The sequence below is a fragment of the Somniosus microcephalus genome, chromosome 26 (assembly GCF_052327205.1).
Source record: "Somniosus microcephalus isolate GS21.2 chromosome 26, FLI_Smic_1.0, whole genome shotgun sequence".
In the NCBI taxonomy this organism is placed as follows: domain Eukaryota; kingdom Metazoa; phylum Chordata; class Chondrichthyes; order Squaliformes; family Somniosidae; genus Somniosus; species Somniosus microcephalus.
The window spans coordinates 25,412,819-25,426,482 of NC_141012.1; the positions used below are offsets into that span (position 1 = coordinate 25,412,819).

Genomic DNA, 13,664 nt, shown 5'->3' on the forward strand with positions numbered 1-13,664 from the left:
TTTACTGTTGGAATCATTAACAGCCAATTAGCTCCACAATCCTTAACTTCATCAGGGGCAGAATGACTTAAAAGCCCAAGTAACAATTCCAATTCCAAGTTCCAGTATTAAATATTTGGTTGCAATTAGTCCAATTTGAAATTAGGCTTGTGGCAACTTGAAATCAATTAAAGGTGATGAAAATTAAAAGTTGCAAATGGACAATCAAAAGCTGGGTCATAGAAAGCAGCAAGAGGGATCCAGAGAAATATTATGATACCAAGTTTCAAAGGTCTGGAACGCATTATTTGGAGACAATATTCAGGGTTTGGTGCTTACCATCATTGGGTTTCAAAGAGGTAAGCAGTTGCTGCTGAAGCTCACAGCTCCAACTGGTGATGCCACCATTCAATGTCCCGGTCAAGGTGATGGTACCAATGTACTGATTCATGTTATGGTGAGTTTTCTTATGAGTTCTTGATATCTGCTCTTCATCTAGGGAACGCACCAGCCAACACGTGTCGCTTGTCTAATGATCAACTGATGAATATCCTTTTTGAGAGCAATAAGCTGGGTTTCTTTGGGATTGAGGTGGCTCCTAGATGATACAGTTGATGATGAAAGATTAGAATCAAATCCACCTTCTGTGGCAATATCAGCAGTCCAATACACGAGGCAGGTTGGTCTGCAGTATTCCAGGGCACTATTAATGATTGACCAGCCAGCCTGGCTCAGTAATAGAACTTTGAGGGATAGACCTATGAATGGAGCTTGTGACAAGCAGTGGGAAGCTTATGCTAGTAAGCTGCATAGTTTTAACTGATTCATTTTAGAACTACTACTGTGCACCGTTGCGTGTCCCTAAGCCTTGGCTGTTGTACTTACCAGTTTAGGTAAGGGAGTATGTCTTTATGGGGGAAGAGAGCACAGTCCATATTGAACAGCTAGAAACTCTGACATAAAAACAGAAAATGCTGGAAATACTCTGCAGGTCTGGCAGCATCTGTGGAGTGAGAAACCTGTCATCGACCTGAAACGTTAACTCTGTTTCTCTCTCCACAGATGCTGCCTGACCAACTGAGTATTTCCAGCATTTTCTGTTTTTATTTCAGATTTGCAACATCTGCCGTATTTTGCTTTAGTAGAAACTCTGCCTGTGTGAATTTCTCAGTGGCTTGGTTTGGCGACTCGAGCGTAATGATGGGTTTCCACATGTTACACACTAAGTTGACCAAAAACAAGAAAAAGTGACAGATTGGGTTGAACTTTTAAGGAGGGTCAGGAAATGACAAATAAAAAATATATCAGTTCTAATGAATGAAGACTAATGACAAATTCTACATCCAGTCATTTTTTCACAGGAATCATTTAACACATGTAACGATCAGTAAAGTAAGTGTGACAAAGAAAGATAATGATTAAGTGGGCCAGGTTGCATATTCTCAGAAACTTCAAAGAAATAGATTAGGCTTTAGCTAATATGAAATTGGGTGAGTAGCGCCACCTGTTAGCGTCTAAAGAGGCAGTCAGTGGCTGTAGCGCCACTGGCTGCGTCTCCCGCGATATTCAATAGGGGCGCTAATGGTGGCGTTAGGCTTTTGCGCTGCGCCGCCACCGATGACGTCATTGGTGTGCGCAGCACCCCATTCGTGCCCTGTTTGCGATATTTGGTAGCGAACGCCGCAGTTGCGCCGCTCGCTACCCGCGCCCGGTTCACGGGGCCTTACTGTGCCGGCAGCGGCGCAAATTCAGGTGGAGGTGCGGGGCGGCCGCTTTTTTGGCGGCCGCCTGCCAGCACCTCCGTCCCCGGCCTCCTAACCCCCCCCACCCCCCGTGGCATTGCCGGCTGTTTCCCGAGAGCCCGGCACTTCTCCTTGGTTCCGGGCTCATTTGCCGGCACTCGCGATCAGGGATTGCGCTGTTGCAGGCACCTCCCCCTTAACAGGGGGAGGAAGGCCTGCAGTACCGCAGCGTGCGGCACGTTGCGCTGCGATAATCAGTTTCAGTGCCCTAAGAGGGACGCGGAGTGCCTCGAGCCTCGCCCCGTGTCCCTCGAGCGGCACTGAAACTGAATTTCTGGCGATCGGAATTACTCCGATCGCTGCGCTAAATCCTGCGCTCAGGCGACTTTTGCGCCACTTTGGCGCCCCAACCCAATTTCTAGGCCCAGGAGCTGTAACTGAAGACTGGAAGATCATGAATTATAGGTTGCCATTCAAAAACAGTATGATATATGAATCAGGGAATTATAGACCAGTTATCCTCACATCAAGAGCAAGAAAAATACATTTTATGGGGCACATCAGTTTTCAAACATATTCATTCATAAGAACTGATATATTTTAATAGCACAGTGTCCATAAGAAGTGATCGGTATGTTTTTATGCCAGTTTCAAAGGAGGCGGGTACCCGACCCGCACTGGGAGCCGCCTCCCCAAGGCGGGAAGGGGATTAGTGCCAATTAACTGCCTGTTAACAGGTAGTTAACAGGCAGTTTTTAGCCTAATCCCTATTTTCATTGGTGAAATGTGGGATTCCCGACGGCTCCAAACCACTCCAAATTAGCAAGGTGGGCTGTCGGGCTGAAGGGCTTGGAGGGGTCGAGATGTTCGGTTTTCAGATGAGTGATGAGTGCATGAGTGCAGAGGTAAGTGTGTTTGGTGTGTTTAAAGTGTTTAAAGAAGTTTTACTTACCTTTACTTACCTTTACAGTCTTCCTTCCTTCAGGTCTCGGGAGTCCCTCATCTCACCGGCACAGAAAGCAGAATGGCCGCCATCTGTCAAAAATTGCAGCATTCAGCTTTCTGTTCCGGGGAGATCTCTAAATCATCCTGAGAGGAAGGAATTAACTTAGAGTACAGATTGTGAGTGTTTGACAGCTTCAAACAGCTGTGAAACGCTGATATTTCATCTGTCAAAAGCTCTTGACAGATGAAATGTCAATCTATGACGTCACCTGTTGCCGGGTGGCCCTTAATTGGCCTGCTGAGCCCGCTGGGCGGGTTCAACAAGGTCAATCAAGTCAAAATCGTGTGGGTTGGCTATAACTCAATGGAGCGGGACTACAACCCTGAAAGTTGTAGTCCCGCCTCCTACCCGCCTCCTCAATGAAAATCCAGCCCTCTATCTGCCTTTTTAGTTGAACGTAAAAGATCCTGTGGCATTTTTTTCTAGAGGTCCCATGCTGTCCCGGTTAACATTTATCTCTCAGTCAACACCACCAAAAACTAATCATTTATCTCATTAGTGTTTGTGGGACCTTGCTGTGTGCAAATTGGCTGCTACGTTTAACGACAATACAATAATGACTACACTTCAAGATAATTCTCAGCTGTAAAGCACTCGGGGACATCCTGAGGATGTGAAAGGATCTATACGAATGCAAGCTCTTTCTTTCTTTAGGGTGACTAGTGGAATTCTGAAGCCTATTAGGTATCCTGCAAGTTCCCCTCCAAGCCACACATATATCGCCGTTCCTTCATCATCGCTGGGTCAAAATCCTGGAATTCCCTCCCTAACAGCACTAAGGGACTATCTTCACCTCATGGACTGCAGCAGTTCAAGAAGGCGGCTCACCACCACCTTTTCAAGGCCAATTATGGATGGGCAATAAACGCTAGTCTTGCCAGCGACGCCCACAGCCCAAGAATGAATTTTTAAAAACTCCTGTTGTTGATATCACGATGCAGAGGATGGTATTTATTGTAATATAAAATGTGCTTATGACACCAAACTGTGTGGCTGAGTTATTATCATTCAAAGTCTTTTGGACAATTAAATAGTTGCAATAACGCATGCTGGTGCATTGCAACAGGAAATATAAAACAATGGTAAGTACTGAATAGGTATCCATTAGAAAAGATGAAAAATGAAAGGGATTTGAGTATGGCTTTTGACTAGTCACGAAGAGTACACTGCCAATTTTAAGTTATCAACAAGACTAATCAAAGCAAGTGCATTTAATTGGAAGGTCATCTACTAAAATACGGAGTGCAGGATACTCCAGTTTACCTGGTCAAAACACTTTTCTACATCCAAGATGGGTGTTTAAATTGAACAGTTGCCTGGGGTTTATATGTTGAGATCTGTCCTTGAATGAACCTGATTTGATCATTCCAAGACTGACAGAAAACAATCTGAAGCAGGGATTTGGGTAGGGTGTGAACCCAAAGGACATACTGGCATTGAGATTATTGCCCTTTTGGAGTGACCCTTGAACTGACCACTGAAGAGGCAAAACCCAGCATCCTGCTCAACCCCTGCGGGGAGTTGGTGCTGTCTCAACTCAAGGAAAGGGCCTCCTTGATAGTACTGACTCAATCAGTGAGCTTTCTTATGCAGATTCCACCTGAGTTTTTACTGGGGGTGGTTGTTAACCCAAATAGCTGCCACTCTCCTTCGATGCATCTCCTACAACAGGACCTCGAGCTCATCAGCATCTAAAGGGTCAGTTTTGCCCAATTTACCCTTTGTGCCATTCAACTTTTCTACCACAACCTCCTTTTACTGGCCATTTACAGCCCTTTACAGCCCTCAGTGCATTTTGTAATCCCGCCCCTGCCTCCCCCCCCCAACAGCCATCTGTGGCTCCTTGGGCATTGTGACATGTGTCAGGATCATAATCAAATTAAGATGAGGAAGTAGCCGTTCAAAATTTAGTCAGACCAGCCCTCTGAGAATATATCATCTAAGAACTAGTGACTTTGATATTCAAGTTTGAAAAGTTGGTGGCTGTGGAGGAATAGGTTCAACAGACATGTCGGCCCCGATTTTCTGGCCGCCGTTGGGTGGCTTTTCATGCGGCCGGGGGCCGGAAATCGTCGATAAAGCGGGTCGGGACCCCCCTCGCCTGATTCCCCGCCCCGTCCGACTAACGGACTGCCGTTTCCCCGCACCCCGCTTCAGTCCCGGCCGCCGCTGGCGGGACTGGTCGTCGGAGCACTAACAAGCAATTATCTGCTTGTTGAAATTGATTTTCCCGTGCCATTGCGACTTTGGGGCTTTCCCCACCTGAAACCCGCCTGCGGGGAACCCCGCTGCTGAGAGCTGGCATGAAGCTTGCTAGCTGTCAGCTGCAGGTAAGGAGAAGCTGCGATTTAAAGGGCCAGCACTTGTATGTTGAAGGACCTTGTTGTTGCAGGTTTGGGGCTACTTCTTCAAGGCTTAGGCACAGCTGTGGAAGGTTGGAGCCTCACACACTTCTCCAATGTGATCTCCTGGGAAGCCCCTCTCGCCACCCTCACTCAGCGCTTCCTCAGCGGAGGCATCTACAAGAAGCGTGGAACGCCTTTTTTTCCTTCCCTTCTTGCCATTAGAGGATCTCCAGCAGCAGAGGCGGCAGCAGCAGAACCAGGAACAGCAGGATCAGCAACAGGAGCACCAGGCTGCTGCTCACTCACCTGAAGCTGGACAGACAAGAAGGGGCCAGCGCTTGGAAGTGGCTTGAGAGCACCTTGCTGCGCTTTAGGGGGCCAGTGGGACCCGTTTCTGCACTGGCAGTCCTACTCAGAAGGACTTCCATGAAGATCTGGTTTCTCTGTTCAACAGATGGCCAACGCTCCTCAAGAGATGTCATTCTCTTATGAGCACTCGCCATGTTTTCCATACCCTGGCGAGTTATCTCCTGCATGGAGGTTGCCAACCATTCCATGGTGATGCGTTCATGCGCCAATGACTCCACAAAGGCTCTGCTCATAGTCACTATGGATTCCTCCATTCGCTCCACACTCGCAGCGACCCTGGAGACAAAACCTGCCAGAGACTCCTGCATCTGTGCATGGAGATCCATCACCTCTTCTCTTGCGGATGGACCCAGAGGCAGAGGGTCGACATGCAGCGCAGCTGAGCTGAGCTGGCAGAGTCCTGCGCCCTCCGACGAGGACTCTCCACTGCTGTCCCTGTCTCCAGAATCTGCTGAGGCTCACTTGTGAGCTGTGAAACACCAGGTGACAACACTACTCTATGTCCCGAAGGTCCCCCCGAGGTGTGAGTGTCTGCACTGGTGCTGGGTGCGCTTACTTCTGCTGATGCTGCGCCCTCAGAGGTTGGAGCTTCCTCTGAGGAGTCTGGCTGCACAGCCTCTTCCTCCTCCACAGTGAGGACGGGGGCTCTGGATGGTACTGTGGGGGAGTTAAGGAAGGAGTTAGATATGTAATGCCAAGGTTCTTCTGGTGATTCCCAGCGAGTTGGCATCTGCTCACACCTGCATCCATGCAGCATTGGTCTCAGTGGGAGGCCTCTTCCTCCCTGACCTAGGGAAGAGGACCTCCCTGTGGGCCCTAACCCCATCCAATAATGCCTGCAGTGAAGCCTCGTCGAATTTGGAGGCAGCTCGGCATCTGGCACTGGCCACAGCTGCTGCAGGCTCCTCTGCCATCCTGTATGGTTCATTTGGAAGCCTTCAGAGGATGCAGTGCTTGCTATGGACCTTGAAAGCACCACGAATGATGACATCATACTGCGGAGATTTCTGACACGAATTGGACAATTAGCAAGGCTTCCCACATGCTGGGAATTAATTGGCCACTTGAGGGAAAATTGCGTGGAGCTGGCTGACACTTTTTTATGTGTGTCAGAAACCCCACATTCAGGGAAATCCGACCATTCCCCACACAAGCCGAAAATTGGGGTCGGGCCCTGATTTTCTGGCCACCGTCGGGCGGCTTTTCATGCGGCCGGGGGCCGAAAATCGGCGAAAAAGCGGGTAGGGACCCCCCCTGCCTGATTCCCCGCCCCGTCCGACTTTCGGACTGCCGTTTCGGCGCGCCCCGCTTCAGTCCCGGCCGCCGCTGGCGGGACTGGTCGTCGGAGCACTAACAAGCAATTATCTGCTTGTTGAAGTGGATTTTCCCGTGCCGTTGCGACTTTGGGGCTTTCCCCACCTGAAACCCGCCTGCGGGGAACCCTGCTGCTGAGAGCTGGCGTGAAAACAGCTGGCTTGCTTGCTTGCAGCAGCAGGTCGCTGAGGGCTGAAGAGATTTAAATAGGCAGCATTTGCAGGCTGCAGGACCTTGTTGATCAAGGCTTGGGGGAACTTTTTGAAGCCTTAGGAGCAGCTGCAGAAAGTTGGAGCCTCACTCACTTCTCCAGTGTGAGCTCCTGGGAAGCCCCTCTCACCACCCTAATACAGCGCCCCCTCAACGGAGGCATCTGCCAGAAGCATGGGAGGCCTTTGGGACGTTCCCTTCCTGGCATTAGAGGATCTCCAACAGCAGAGGCGGCAGCAGCAGAACCAGGAACAGCAGGATGAGCACCAGGAGCACCAGGCTGCTGCTCACTCACCTGAAGCTGCACAGGCCAGAAGGGGCCAGCACTTGGAAGTGGCTTGAGAGCACCTTGCTGCACTTTAGGGGGCCAGTGGGACCCGTTTCTGCACTGGCAGTCCTACTCAGAAGGACTTCCATGAAGATCTGGTTTCTCTGTTCAACAGATGGCCAACGCTCCTCAAGAGATGTCATTCTCTTATGAGCACTCACCATGTTTCCCGTACCCTGGCGAGTTATCTCCTGCATGGAGGTTGCCAACCTTTCCATGGTGATGCGTTCATGCGCCAATGACTCCACAAAGGCTCTGCTCATGGTCGCTATGGACTCCTCCATTTGCTCAGCACTCGCAGCGACCCTGGAGACAAAACCTGCCAGAGACTCCTGCATCTGTGCATGGAGATCCATCACCTCTTCTCTTGCGGATGGACCCAGAGGCAGAGGGTCATCATGCAGCACAGCTGAGCTGAGCTGGCAGAGTCCTGCGCCCTCCGACGAGGACTCTCCACTGCTGTCCCTGTCTCCAGAATCTGCTGAGGCTCACTTGTGAGCTATGAAACACCAGGTGACAACACTACTCTATGTCCCGAAGGTCCGCCCCGAGGTGTGAGTGTCTGCGCTGGTGCTGGGTGCGCTTACTTCTGCTGATGCTGCGCCCTCAGAGGTTGGAGCTTCCTCTGAAGAGCCTGGCTGCACAGCCTCTTCCTCCTCCACAGTGAGGACAGGGGCTCTGGATGGTACTGTGGGGGAGTAAAGGAAGGAGTTAGAGATGTAATGCCAAGGTTCTTCTGGTGACTCCCAGCGAGTTGGCATCTGCTGACACCTGCATCCATGCAGCATTGGTCTCAGTGGGAGGCTTCTTCCTCCCTGACCTAGGGAAGAAGACCTCCCTGTGGGCCCTAACCCCATCCAATAATGCCTGCAGTGAAGCCTCGGCAAATTTGAAGGCAGCTCGGCCTCTGCCGCTGGCAGCAGCTGGTGCAGGCTCCTCTGCCATTGTGCAAGAGTGGTTGAGAAGCCTGCAGAGGTGGAGAAGCTTGTTGGACACTTTGAAAGCACCACGAATTATGACATCATAGTGTGGGGATTTCTGACTCGAATTGGACAATTAGCAAGGCTTCCCACATACTGGGAATTAATTGGCCACTTGAGGGAAAATTGCGTGGAGCTGGCTGACACTTTTTTACGTGTGTCAGAAACCCCAAGCCGAAAATCGGGCCCAATGTTTCTTTATGAGTTACATTGGACATAATCCCAGATTTGGATTTCCCTATGGAATCCTTATGAGCACAGATGTAAGTGGTCAGATTTATTCATGTTTGTAGAAAATACATGGATGTCTTGACAGTTTGGGGCGTTGTTCCATATGCTATTGAAAAGATGTGCAAATGTTGTGCAGTGTGTACACAATGTTGCCATTAAACTGGCCATTACAGTAGACATTTCAGGGGAGCTACTGCGTACTTTGACTGTGGAAGCCTATAGTCAGAGGTAAAGGGGCTGCCACAGAGTGGGCAGTGAAAGACTGTGGCCCCGATATTGGCAGGGAGAGTGCGGGGGAGCCCGATAGCGAGCGATGAACGCTGGCAAGGTCAGGGACGTGGAGGCCCCGTCGATTTTAACAGCAGGACCTCATTTAAATAAAAGAAGGCCGAGCCCTGCTCCAAAACCGGCCAGACTGATAGCCTGGCCAGCAGGTGGGAGCAGAAATTTGTCACAGGCGGTCACACATGGGAACGGTCCCCAGCAGTTACTGGGGGGGGGGGGGTCTGGTTGTGATCAGGGGGCCTGGTCATGATGCGGGGTGGGGGGGTACGGTGGAGGGGGAGTATTTTAGAGTTATAGTTATACAGCACAGAAAGAGGCCCTTCGGCCCATCGTGTCCATGCCGGCCATCAAGCCCTGTCTGTTCTAATCCCATTTTCCAGCACTTGGTCCGTAGCCTTGTACGCTATGGTGTTTCAAGTGCTCATCTAAATGCTTCTTGAATGTTGTGAGGGTTCCTGCCTCTACCACCCTTTCAGGCAGTGAGTTCCAGATTCCAACCACCCACTGGGTGAAAAAGTTTTTCCTCAAATCCCCTCTAAACCTCCTGCCCCTTATCTTGAAACTATGCCCCCTTGTTATTGACCCCTCTACTAAAGGGAAAAGTTCTTTTCTATCTAACCTATCCAGGCCCCTCATAATTTTGTACACCTCAATCAGGTCCCCCCTCAGCCTTCTCTGCTCTCAGGAAAACAACCCCAGCCTGTCTAGTCTCTCTTCATAGCTGAAGCGCTCCAGCCCAGGTAACATCCTGGTGAATCTCCTCTGCACCCTCTCCAATGCAATCACATCCCTCCGATAGTGTGGCGACCAGAACTGCACACAGTATTGCAGGAGTAGTCCAGTGCAAGGGAGGCCCAAGGATTCCGCCAGGTGGGGGCAGTTAAAATCGGGGCCTATGTTTCCAATAATGAAAGTGGGTTCAGAACAGTTAGTTCTGGGGTCCATGTGGCACAAATACACCTGGATAAAGATACTGAAAATCAATAAATGTGCAATGGACAACCACAATACATACAGGTGTCATTACAAGCCTTAAATTGACCCTTGTATATATTAAGATACATTACTACAGCAAGATCTTAAAACCCATCCAAAGATCCTTACAGGGTTGTGAGAACAATGTACAATCAGCACCCCTATCAAAAATTGAAATCATGAGCATTCCCAAGAGGAATATATATTTAATTCAGAATGCACAAAGTGAATGTTGTGTGAAATCATTTTTAACATTTGAAAATAATTTGTGCACGGAAGCTGACTGTCAATTATTTAGCTGTAGACGGAATCCTTCTCTGATTATTACCCCCTGCTCCAATACCTCATGCTAGCTTTTTACGGCATTGGCGATGAAGGGGTCAGAGCGGGAAAGCTGTACCGAGTCTGTTGGCCTGTCCTCCGGTATTTGATCCACCATCAAAACTTAAAGCAGCAGCTTCATTCCCTCTCGCTTGGTATCTGGTTTGCTATAACATTGAATAAAAAGGCATGACCAGTAAGTCAAAATTCTCAGGAACTAATTCCAAAGCACCCTGTCCATTTCCTATTCACCATCAAGGTGAATCTAGTCTAATACGATAGCAGAATACTGCAGATGCTGGAAATCCGAAATAACAACAGAAAATGCTGGAAAAACTCAGCAGGCCAGGCAACATCCGTGGAGAGAAAATAGAGTCAACGTTTCGGGGCAAACTCTTTGTCAAGACTGGAGGCCAGGCTGGGAGAGAACAGAAGAGAAGTGAAGAGACATTAAGAGGTATTCAAAACGAGACAAGATGGTGATAGGGCTAATGGAGACAAAAGACGGCTCTAGATTAGGTGTGAAATGCGCTGGCAGAATGGGAGACAGTTGCCATGTGGGAGAGAAAAAAAGGGGGAAGGGCCAAAACAAAGGTGTGGATAAAAAATAAGTAAAAATGTAATGGGGGCCGAGGTTATGATCTGAAATTGTTGAACTCGATATTGAGTCCGGAAGGCTGTAAAGTGCTTAATTGGAATCTAGTCTATATGGATTCCACATTTTAACATGCTAGCTCGGACAGCTTCTTGAATTCCACCCTTGCCAGTCTACACCGCTCCATGCAGTTTAGTTGTACCATTCTACACAGCAACTTGGAAGCTTGCTAATACAGTCTACAAAGCACACCTTGCATAACCCGACATCGTTCCGAAATGTCTGCACTCGAACTCATGCAGCTTCAAAATGTTCTTTATAGATGCAGAAGCCATTAACTAATCAAATTTTTTTTTTTTTGCTTCAGGCTTCTGCGTATGTTTCCCTGTGGATGTTTCCCGAGCCTGATTTCTCCTCCTGCTGTGACTGGCTGAGCAAATAAAAAACTCCATCTTACGATGTGTTTGCAGGCGGCAGAGAATTCTGAGCTTGTTACCCAACGGTATGCCGCAGTGTTGCTATCAATTTGTGCGGCTGTTGTGTCTGCTACTTAAGTGGGTTCGAAAGGTTTTAGCATATTTCTATGGATGGAAAAGGGAACAATAAACAGTAATATGGACTGAGAAAAGCTGCTTTTCAAAAGAATGCTTAGAAAAAAATTGATGGTTAAAGCATTAATGTAGGATTGTGAAATGAGGTATTTTCAGAGGCTATGAGGGGTGGGAATTTTTTGGAGTCACTTCACTTTATTGCTGCTGAGCTGGTGACATCCCATTTTTGACTTCCTTGAATTTTAGACTGATGCTGTTAGAACTTTAAGCCAATTATCAGAGACCAGGATTTAACCAGCGTTAAGCAACTTAACAATATGCAAATGAAGCCTTGACCCATATAACAAAAGCACTAATTATATTGATCAAGAGGAAGGAAAGAACTTGTTTATGTAGCACCTTTCATGTCCTCGGGGAATCTGAAAGCACTTCATAACTAACAAATTAATTTTTTGAACTGCAATCAGTTTACGCACAAGGCCTCACAGGCAGCTGAGGACTAGTTAATCTGTTTAGGTTGAGGGATAAATATTGGGCAGGAGAGCAGGAGAACTCCCTGCACTTTTTAAAAGAAACATTTTGCATCCACCTGAACAGGCAGATATGGGCTCAGTTTAACGTTGCGTCTGAAATGCAGCATTGCTGACAATGCAGCATTCTCCTGGTACTGAAGTGTCGGGCTAGATTATATGCTCAAGTCCTGTGTGTGGGGCTTCAACCCACAACCTTCCAATTCAGAAGCAAGTGTGCTACTACTGCACCAGGATAACACGTATTAATGTTAGTCAGTGAATCTAATTAAAGGAAGCCAATTTGTGTGTGCTAAATGTTCGTTCTATAAGCTACATCTGAAGTTGGGAAATGTTTGATCACACATTTAGATGCAAAACTGCTCTGATTTCCCAGAATTTTTGAAATTTATTATTGTCAACCAGGATACAATCAGAGAGAAATTTTACAATTTCTACGGAATATAGGTTCTTTATAACCTAACCACATATTATTGAACTTGGTTAAGGGACAACAACCGTTTTAATGATTTAACTTGCACATTTTTGCCTTTTCAATACTTCACTTATAAGATGTTCAACTTCTCTCTTTGGAGTGCTCTGGCAAAATTGCAGTGCCTTATTCTCTGGGCATTCATTCTCTTACTATACGAATGTAGAAGGTTGGTTATTTTATGCCAGATGAAGACCTATGGTTGAGGAAATTGTACGGAGTTCCAAAAATGCTATTCTAATGCTGAGTTCCCTCACTTTTTGTACTGAGAAAATTCCCTATTTACTGTATAATGGTCAATGGCTCATTCCCAGCTCCCAAATAGGCCATAAGATTGCTGCATAATTACAACAGCTGCATGTATTAGTATCTCAACTTCTTCCATTACAGGTAAATGCAATCTCTCAACTGACACATGCAGACTCCGTGGTCAAGTCATTCAGTGGACAGTATCTGTGGATAATTGCATACCTTTAGTGGATGCTTAGGATCGAAATAAAATGCTGAAGTGCAGCTATGGCTGTTCTTGTGTTTTTGGTTTAACAATTAGTGACCCTCATGGATAGTTTTAGTTATGGATTATGGAGGATTGACAACCCAGGAAAACCAGCGATATTATAGCCAAATCTCATCAATGCTGTAAAACGTATATATTTTGTAGAGTAGTCCATCCTCATCAAATCCACTAATATTTTTTTTTGCTTATGGGATCTGGGAGTCGCAGGCAAGGCCAGCATTTATTGCTCATCCCTAATTGCCCTTGAGAAGGTGGTGGTGAGCCACCTTCTTGAATCGCTGCAGTCCATGTGATGAAGGTACTCCCACAGTGCTGCTAGGGAGGGAGTTCCAGGATTTTGACCCAGCGACGATGAAGGATTGGCGATATACTTCCAAGTCAGGATGTTGTGTGACTTGGAGGGGAACTTGGAGGTGGTGGTGTTCCCAAGCGCCTGCTGCCCTTGTCCTTCTAGGTGGTAGAGGTCGCGGGTTTGGGAGGTGCTGCCAAAGAAGCCTTGGCGAGTTGCTGCAGTGCCTTTTGTAGATGGTACACACTGCAACCACGGTACGCCATTGGTGGAGGGAGTGAATGTTTAAGGTGGTGGATGGGGTGCCATTCAAGTGGGTTGCTTTGTCCTGGATGATGCCAAGCTTCTTGAGTGTTGTTTGAGCTGCACTCACTCATCCAGGCAACTGGTGAGTATTCGGACACACTCCTTACTTGTGCCTTGTAGATGGTGGAAAGGCTTTGGGGAGTCAGGAGGTGAGACACTCACCGCAGAATAACCAGCCTCTGACCTGCTCTTGTTGCCACAGTATTTATGTGGCTGGTCCAGTTAAATTTCTGGTCAATGGTGACCCACAGGATATTGATGGTGATGATTTGGTGATGATAATGCCGTTAAATGTCAAGGGGCGGTGGTTAGACACTCA

General features: G+C 47.8%; 1 long non-coding RNA gene across 1 annotated transcript; it reads left to right on the plus strand.

Moving 5' to 3' along the window:
- Nucleotides 1-204: 204 nt before the first annotated feature.
- LOC147100350 (uncharacterized) lies at nt 205-12,746 on the plus strand. The gene is made up of 3 exons (XR_015073750.1): nt 205-436; nt 11,048-11,182; nt 12,624-12,746. It is a non-coding gene; the product is annotated as an uncharacterized LOC147100350 (long non-coding RNA).
- Nucleotides 12,747-13,664: the final 918 nt, after the last annotated feature.